We start from the raw sequence: 7,874 nt of genomic DNA on the forward strand, positions 1-7,874 counted from the left end.
CAACCAGGTGCGGATATCCCAAAGGGACTGCAGAAGGGACACCGCCCCTGCCTTTTTGCTCTCCGGTGCCCTTTCTTCCACTCATCCTGGCCAGTCTTTTCTCTGTCACACATTCCAGGGAGGAGTCACCAGCATCAGGCTGAACAGTGCATGGTTTGCCTTGGGAGAGGCGGTAGTTGGGAGGCACGTCAAATTACGTATATTCGTTCACGGGAGCAGACGTGAACATGCTGCTCTAGGTGGGCAATTTGTTAAAGCAAGCTTCTGCCCTTCCGCAACCCAGCTGCTGTCCTCTGACCAGCTGGCACCCACCCATTCGTCCAGTCCCGGTGTTCCTGCCTCACTTCTACCGATACCTCAGTTTTCACTGGCCAGTCCATCACAGATTCCCTGTCACTTCCACTGAAGCAGTCAGTGCATCCGCAAACATGACCTCCAGCCTCTTTTGCAATTGGCCGTAACCAACATGGGCTCGGCTCCCCATTTCCAGGCATTCACCTCCTGATTCCCCCGGGATCCGCTGTGAGTTATCTCCTCCTGACGCAGGAAAATTCAGTGTGCAACACGTCCAGTCTCTATTAGTCCACTGCATTTACGACCAGGAGCCCTACCCCCAATTCTGAGCCTTTCCTTGAGTCTAGGAGCCACCCCTCAGTCACATTCGGAAGCACTGATGGGCAGTAGCAGAGAGGCACTCTCCCCAGTGTCTGTCTTTACCAATCGATCCGTAACTGGTTTCGCAGTTACCTGCTTTCCAGCGGTCAGGACCTCAGCCACCTGGGCTTCCAAGCAAGCCTGCCTTTGCCTCTGATGAAACTGATATGGCCACAAACCCCTCCCAGGGTCCATGTGACATGCCCCCCCCCCACCCCCCGCCGATAGATTTGCTAGCTCTCACCCTATGGGCAATCTGGCAGTCCCAGCACAAGCTCCAGACTTAACCTCTACTGACGCACAGGCACCCAGTGGGAGCACAGCTCGGTCAGCTTCTGCACACCTGACATGCCCACGTTCCCCCTTTGGCATCTGTCAGCCGGGCTTTGGTGGCACCTCCGGGGTTGTCTCCATTTGCACAGCTGCTGCTCCCCAGCACATGACCCAGCAGGTCATGCTCCCCGTGACCTGGAGCCATCATCAGGACGCCCAGCACTAGGCACGGCTCAGCTTTGGCTAACATCACTCCAGGCCCCTTTCTTTGCAAGGGACCCGCAGCTCCTTTGGGTAAGGACGCTCTGGGGTCAACGTGTCCGCCACCCGCCCCAGCTCCATGTCTGAAGCGCTCAGCTTTAGGAAACGCCTGAGGGCGACAGCGGGCACCTCAAGTCTTGCCGGGGAGTCCGAGGCCTGAACATCAGAGTCCTGCCAGCCGGTAGCACCTCTGTTTCATCTGCAGAGAATAAGGCTCCCCTGAGAGACACGTTCCTTCTTGCCCCACGTCAGACCACCTGGAACCCCCAGGCACCCACACCTGTTCCTACTGGAGGAGACGCCATCATTGACAACACACGTGCCTGACGACACTTCTGTTCCTTCCTGTGTTCCAGGCACCCGACCACCATCTGGTGCAAACGCATCACTGCAGTAAGAGGGCAGCGCCGCACCTGCGTGTGGAGGTTCTCCTAGTCCCACCTGGAATCAGAGCACTTGGGTTCCACCTGGCCGGAGCACAGGGACACTTCCAGTGAGGGGGGCCGGGACAATAACTGTGGTGGAGAATCAGTCATCCTTCCTGCGGCCGGCCAGCACCCTTGGGCCCCATATGACCACAGCAAACCAGTCACTATTGGAGAAGCCTGCACCACTGAGAAGAAACACATGTCTGGAGATACTTCTGTCCCTGCCTTCTGTCACTCCTCAGGACCGGCTGGCCAGGGCACCACGTGTGTGGCTGGAGGAACTGTTGTCCATGAATACAGTCAGGGCGCCTGGGGTCCACAGGTCCACAGGACGGGGAGTGTAGTAGTGGGACAGGACAACCGTAGGGTTTGGGGACACTTCTGTTTCCAACATCGCTCAGAGCAGCTGGCTCATGGCCAGAGCACATCTGTTGCAGTCAGATGGGACAACATCACTTTTAGGAAGACATTTGCAGTCTTGCCCTCAGTCGGAACACCTGGGCCTTCCCAGCCAGGATCCCCCTCCTTGACTTCGTAGAAGCCACCACCACGGAGAAAACACCTGTGCTTCGGGCACTTTTTTACGAACTTTTGAGCAGGTCATATGTGCCTCTTCAGTGGGTCCGGCCAGGAGCAGCCTTGCTTTGGGGTATCCTTGTCACCTGCCCAGGGATTCCTTGGGGACACAAGCGTGGGGGCAGCAACCCAATTATTGTCTTCTCGGGCAAGAATAGGATCTCGGCAACCAAGAAGCAAAATCCTCCTCTCCAAATGGCGGGCAACCACCATCCCCGCCTAATGGATTTTCTGTGCTGGGAACGGTCTCAGGCCCAACTAGTTATGTCAAACAATCTTAACCTGTGTTTCATTTCCCTAGAGCAAGCGGGAGCCCCACCAGCTCAGTGTTTGTGTAGGTATCGAAGATTGTGGATTCCGCTGAGACTGGCCAGAGGTCAACACACTGCCTTGAAAGGTCCACTGTGGAGAGAAGGGAGAGATCTATGAATATCAAGCGTGCAACACGCTGGTTTCGACTGTTGGCTTGGAAGAATCCAGCTCTAGGCCAGTTTTCCTCTAGTCTCAAAACTGGCAGGACACCCACTGCTGCCTACAGCTGTCCCTCTCCTCTTACCCATTGGCTTCAACGGGTCCTTACCTTCTTTCCCAGATATAATATCCTTACACATACGTCGTTCTTGTCCATTTGTCCTCTGCTTACGTATTTGGCGGCTTTAACTCAACGAGGGAGGAAGAATTGACCTGTAGAGGTGGCGATGGGTTGAGGTGGCGATGGGGTGAGTCTGCAAAGCTCCGGGGCCCAGGAAACAGGGGGTGGAGGTGCCCCACTACTGACAGCATGAGCTGCCCTCCGAAGTCTGCGCGGTGAGTGTGAGGGACAGCAGCCCAGGAGAAAGCCAGGTGCAGACGGGGGAGATAGGGCGTGACTCTCTCTCTCTCCTCTTCCTCCTGTGCTTCTCCGAATACCTGCCCCCACTGGAGGCCATGTCACTCTCACCAAACAAACCACACTGTTCAACTTTAGTCATTTAGAAATAGTCTTGGAAGCATTTAGAATCTTAGACTCACTTAGACATGAGTCTTCCTTAAATTTTGACTCTGCCAATAATCCCCACGCGTTCACACTTTGCACAGTGAGCACGGGCTTGGCGGGAAAAAGGAAGACTCATGCCTGCTTTATAATTTTGTAAAATTTAAGTCGGGGGTCAACATACAGACATTGCGCTCGTGCTGCTTTAAAGAATCAGAAATGGTTGTCTTTTCAGGTTAAACAACTGCATAAGTTCTATTTGGAAAACCGACAAGTCTTCCCCTCCTCTGACCCACGGAAATATCAAACTGCAAGATATACAAAGTCACTCAAGCTTGGCTCACCTTAGAGTCATGCTGTGTGGCCACTAGACTTTACTGCTGAAAACAGAATCTTTTCTAACACATTTCCAACCCACTGAAACCAGCTTAAGATGGGGGAAAGAAAAAACGCCGGCAGGTCCCTCAGTCTCTTACGTATATGTTATTAAACATTTGTCTGGTGGTGACTCTGTCCTACACATCGCGGTTGACCCTAGTGATACAGAGTTTACAGGTGTCCCTTGCTGCACAGGAATGTACAATATGGTGAGAGTCGGATGAATCAACCAAATATCACACGGGAGGGGGCAGTGGTGGGGTTTTCGGAGCAGGTAGGAAGGACGTAAAACTAAGTCTGGGACGGATGGGACATCAGTTACACCTCAAGAAGAAGAAGGAAGTGGCCAAGTAGACATGGATTACTATCAGGTCGGGGAAATACCACATGAAAAGTCAGGGAAGGAAGAGCAATCATGACCCAGTGGACACCAGGTAGAATGTTTTCTGCGACTACAATATAATTAAAATAGAATCAATAATAATATGAGTAAGAATTCTCAAATATTCAGAAAGAATACAAAACATACTTTTTCATAACGAATGTGTCAAAGAAAAATAAGGAAAATTGGAAAAAAAATTTTCATTTTTTTTTAATGTTTATTCATTTTTGAGAGAGAGAGAAAGAGAGAGACAGAGACAGAGTGCGAACTGGGGAGGGGCAGAGAGAGAGGGAGACACAGAATCTGAAGCAGGCTCCAGGCTCTGAGCTGTCAGCACAGAGCCCAGCATGGGGCTGGGACTCAGGACCGTGAGATCATGACCTGAGCCGAAGTCGGACACTTAACCCACTGAGCCACCCAGGTGCCCCAGGAAATATTTTTAACTGAATGATAATTAAAGGAGACGAAATAAAACTGTGTGAAATAAATAACACAGCTAAGCAGAATGCTTCAGAGAATTTTGCAGCTTTAAGTGTCTATATTAAAAAACAAGAATAATCAAAAACAATGGTTCAAGATTCCGTCCTAAGAGGAGCTAGTGTATATTAAATCCAAACGAAGTGGAAATGAAGAAATAATAAAATTAAGAGTAGAAATAGAGATTACACAGCCCCTAAAACTGAGCTAAAGGAGGAATTTTTAAAAGGTTGATGAAAATTTATAAACACCTACTTAGACTGCAGAAGAAATCAGAAAATTCAAATTAGCAATACTACCAATATAAAAGGGAGTCTGACTGGCCATCTGCAAGACAGGAAAATGATAACAAGAGATGATAAACACCTTTCAAGGAAGAAATTTCCACCTCCAAGGGTTTTCTTTCCCCCCGGATGAACTCTATACAACCTAAAATGACATTATTTTACCAATGTGACACAAATCCTTTCAGAAAGGAGAGAAGGAAAGTTTGCTAAGTCATTCTAGGTCCAAATCGCAAAAGAGAAGAAAATTACAGGGGCACCTGAGTGGCTCAGTCCGTTAAGCATCAGACAGTTGATGTGGGCCCAGGTCATGATGCCACAGTCATGGGATCCAGCCCCGCATCAAATTCTGTGCCAATAGTGCACAGCCTGCTTGGGATTCTCTCTCTGCCCCTCCCTACTTGCTCTCTCTCTCTCTCTCTCTCTCTCAGATTAAATCTATAAACTCAAAAAAAAAAAAAAAAAAGAGAAGGAAAAGTGCCTTTAGGCATAGAACACACGATTGCCCATGTAGAAAATCCAATGGCACGTACAAAGAAACTATCAAGAAGCACGCAATGAATTGAGTTTCCAGTATAAAGGCCAATACACAACAGGCAATTGTTTTGTCTGTGTACCAGCCAAGACCACCACGTGTATACGGCCCATTGCACAATATATGTGTATATGCACACATCACACTTGTCACTGGGAAATATTGGTAAGTTGTCATTTTCAGTCAGGACCCTGACAGCCGGTCTATGGAATTACAGTAAGTGATGTCGGTGCCCTTGGGTAAGGCTTGAGACCCTGCACCCACCTGCCGTGTATCGCCTGGCCTTGTACCCGCGGGGCCATTCACAGACAGCTGTGTGGTCGGTGGTGCGTCTTCATTGGAAAGAAAAGCCTGACGGTGCCGTGCTGACAGCTGTTGCTCTCTGCAAAGGTAAAAGTAAGAAAGAGAAATACCAGGCGTGCAGATTGAAACGGAAGGAAAACTAGCTCTATTCATAAAATCATGATTCATAGGAAACATTATATATTGTAGAAAATCTTAAGGAACCTACAGAGAAACTACCAGAAGTGAGGTGATTTTCGCAAGGTCCCAGTCCACAAGATCATAGAGAGTATTTCCTGAAAACCACCAATGGACTATTGAAAAATGAAATTCACAAACCCCATCGAGTACTTACAAACAAATTGGCAAAAGCCGTGGAAGACCTAGAGTCCCAAAACCATAGAGCAGTGGCTTCAAACTTTCTCGAAAAAAGCCCGATAATACATATATATTATAGCTTTGTGGATCACAGATCTCTGTCACATATTTCTCTCTCTCTCTCTCTCTCTCTCTCTCTCTCTCTCTCTCTCTCTGTCTCTCTCCCTGTGTGTGTGTGTGTGTGTGTGTGTGTGTGTGTGTGTGCACGCGCGTGTGCAGGGGTGTTACAACTAAAGTTGCCAGCACGGTTCTTAGCTCTGGGGTCTTACAAACACAGGCCATGTGTGGAATCTAGCCCACAGGCCTCAGTGTTATCCTAGTACCAAATATTGCCGAGAGAAAATTCCAAAGCCCTGAAGAGATGGAGACGCAGAGCATCTTTGCCGCCTGGATAAATTAGCGTGAGTAAACTGCCGAGTTGGACTAGGATTCCGAAGCCTGGTCTATGGACTGATTCTAAGAACTGTCGGTGCCTTCCGGGCAGGAGTTCCCGGGGCAGGGGACCCTGGGCCCCTCCCCCTCCCCCATGTGCACCCCTGTCCCTGCACCTGGGAGAAGACGCCTCACTGACAGCCGCGGGGTTTGCTGCGCGACTCAGTTCGGGAGCAATCTGCCACCGAGATGTTCTGACCACGCGTGGCCCCCGCCCTCATCTTCTGAGAGACGGAGGCCCGGTGTGCCCAAGGCGCACTTGCAAGTGCCCCCGAGTTGGCCCTCCGGGCGCTCATCCATCACTCGTGTGCCCCGGCGCCGAGCGCCCTAAGGACCATCGAAACAGAACACCACGAAGTAATTCGTGACGTGTGCATGACGAGGACTCGCCAGGATCTGATGGTTCCAGGAGCGCCAGGCAGCCCGGGTCAAGCCCTGGCAGGGCCGCCACCACCTGGGCGAGCCGAGGCAAGTTCTGGGCCTTGAAGACCGTTCGCCCACATGCGTAGAGCTAAGTGAAGAGGCCCTGCCCTCCGGGACCGGCTGACGTGGGGGCGGCGGGCGGGCAGGTCGGGGCACCTGGGTGCCACCTCAGGATCCCGGCGGCCCGGCCGCGGGTGCCGCGGGCTCAGCTTCCCCGGGCGGCCGCGCCGCCGCCGGCTCCGGGATGCCGGGCCACCCCGTCAAGCATCTGGAGGTGGCTGTCCCGGGCCCTGGGCTACCCGCACGCGGCGGCGGGGCGCCGGCCTAACTGCTGTCCTCTGCGGCGGCGCTTGGAGAGTCGCGCCCGGGGGCTCTGGCGCCCGGGGCCGCTCCGTCCCGTGTGGCTCAGCACCTGGACGCTGGCCCCGCTGCCGCCTGCCCGGCGACCTGGGGCTCTCCCTCCCGGGGCCAGCTCCCCCACGTCCCCCGCATCCGGCCGAACCTGGCTGGCCCCACCGCTGAGCCCGGTCCCCCATCGGAGGGTCCCGGCTGCCGCCCTCGGGGACCCAAGGGAAAGGGCGGAGGACCCAGGGCGCTGAGGCGGCGGTTGCGCGCCCACGCCGCGGTCGTGGCCGGCCCCACCGAGCGAGGCGACGCCTGGTCCCTCCAACTGCAGCCCGGTGCGCGCGGCCAGAGGCTAGCGAGTCCCGCGGGGCCAGACCGTTGGCCTCGCCCTTTGCCCTCGTCGACTTTTCTGGAGCCCGTGCGTGGCCCGCTGCGCGCCCGTTCTCTGTCACCCGGCCCGGTGGCCCTCGCGAGCCTGGGGCGAAGGGCGCGCTGGCCGCCGAGGGGTCGCAAGCTAGGACACCCGCTGACTTTTCTACAGAGTCCAGGGATTCGCCCGCAAGCGGACAGCTCTTCGTGCCACCTTGTGCAGGCAGCTCCCCCGCCCGCCGGTGCCCCCCAGTGTCCCCATGGATCCTGGGTCACCCCTGCCCCGCCCCTCACCTCGGATGCTTGCAGCCTCCTGGGCCTGCACCCCTCGCTGTTGGGTCGCCCCCCAGGGGCCATATCTGGCCCCGAGGCTCCCCTCGGGGTCCCTGCTCTGTGGGGACTCTGCAGGCAGCACTCCCAGAGA

General features: G+C 53.8%; 1 long non-coding RNA gene across 1 annotated transcript; it reads right to left on the reverse strand.

Annotated features, from left to right (window-relative positions):
• Nucleotides 1–879: 879 nt before the first annotated feature.
• LOC122234265 lies at nucleotides 880–5,989 on the reverse strand. Its single transcript, XR_006212034.1, has 3 exons — nucleotides 5,733–5,989; nucleotides 5,486–5,603; nucleotides 880–2,594 (listed from the first exon to the last, which is right to left on the reverse strand). It is a non-coding gene; the product is annotated as an uncharacterized LOC122234265 (long non-coding RNA).
• Nucleotides 5,990–7,874: the final 1,885 nt, after the last annotated feature.

The sequence above is a fragment of the Panthera tigris genome, chromosome E2 (assembly GCF_018350195.1).
Source record: "Panthera tigris isolate Pti1 chromosome E2, P.tigris_Pti1_mat1.1, whole genome shotgun sequence".
In the NCBI taxonomy this organism is placed as follows: Eukaryota; Metazoa; Chordata; class Mammalia; order Carnivora; family Felidae; genus Panthera; species Panthera tigris.